Source organism: Amphimedon queenslandica, unplaced genomic scaffold (genome assembly GCF_000090795.2).
Source record: "Amphimedon queenslandica unplaced genomic scaffold, v1.1 AMPQUscaffold_2343_Cont25655, whole genome shotgun sequence".
NCBI lineage: Eukaryota > Metazoa > Porifera > Demospongiae > Haplosclerida > Niphatidae > Amphimedon > Amphimedon queenslandica.
This window is the reverse complement of record NW_003557322.1, coordinates 1-1,284: the sequence shown is the minus strand read 5'-3', so window position 1 is coordinate 1,284 and position 1,284 is coordinate 1. Positions and strand designations below refer to the sequence as shown.

Below are 1,284 nucleotides of genomic sequence, written 5' to 3'. Positions count from 1 at the left end.
TTCAAACACTCCGCTAACTTTAATAAATAAACTTAATTATGCCTAAATCCCTTTAAAAATATTAATGTCACTATTTGATTTTAAGGCCCAGCTGTTTTTAGAGGTGGGTGATACCAGAAATTTTGAATCGATACCAATACCAAGTAGTCTGAGTATCAGTATCGATGGTATCAAGTACTGAATGAGTAGTCAGCTACTGCACATATGTGCAAATAAGTTATAATTAGTTATGAATAAAAATTAAAGGAAACGAGCTGCCATTTTTATAATTATGTAAGGGTGTGACCATCATTATGACATCAAAAAAGGTGTGATTGGGTGCAGTCTCTACACTACTCGATACCAGGATTTGGTATTGAGTAATTGGTATCAGAGGCCTGGCGTTTTCTTATCGTCACATTTTCTTGTGGCCAGATTATGCACAGACCCATAACCTCACTAATAATATTAATTATTAATAAACAACAAAAAAGATTATGTAAAGGAAACAATGATTGAATGATGATATTATTCTGTATGTACAGCAATTTTAACAATTATGTGTAGCAACAAAAAATAAAACAATAAAATAACACTAATTTAATCAACAGTACCAACATCAATAATAATTACTATAATATATTACACATATACACATTTCTTATCAATAATTTTCGCACTACCAATTTTTAATATAAAAATGATTCTAATGTACAGTACATGTATTAACTCCTCTTGATTTCGATTGTCAGTATTTTACTAACAGTATAATGATGCTATGGTAGACTCCTCGAAGTTTCAATTGCATAAATAGTTCCGTGAAATCCTCGACATATTAATGAGAACTCGGATACTTTATGTCTGAGGGTTTCTTTGTCTCCGCGGGCTCTTAGAACTGACTGCATGAATACTTGCTTCTCCAAAGAGCTGGCTTGGACTGTTGGGAAACCTTGCTTTGATAGTAGTACCTAATAATAGAACAGATACGTTACTATTTATAGAATATATAATAAGCTATTATTGTCTATAAATATAACAGATACATGTACATTACTTATTATTATAAGCTATAAATAGAACAGAGACGTTACTATTTTTAGAATAGGGACTTTTACCTGATTTTTTGAGCAACTTTAAACATTCATAAAAATTCAATTTCGATCAGAGTTAGCTCAAACTTTCTACGCAATATAAGTACATGTATATGTATCAGAAAAATTATTAAAATGGAGATATCTCTACTTTTCAACTTTGGCAAAATTTGGACTAAGACATGATTGGACTTGCATGATTTATGTCACTATT

General features: G+C 30.6%; 1 long non-coding RNA gene across 1 annotated transcript; it reads right to left on the bottom strand.

Moving 5' to 3' along the window:
• Nucleotides 1-404: 404 nt before the first annotated feature.
• On the bottom strand, nucleotides 405-1,130 carry LOC109593245 (uncharacterized). Its single transcript, XR_002190832.1, has 2 exons — nucleotides 1,095-1,130; nucleotides 405-947 (listed from the first exon to the last, which is right to left on the bottom strand). It is a non-coding gene; the product is annotated as an uncharacterized LOC109593245 (long non-coding RNA).
• Between the last annotated feature and the right edge of the window lie 154 nt (nucleotides 1,131-1,284).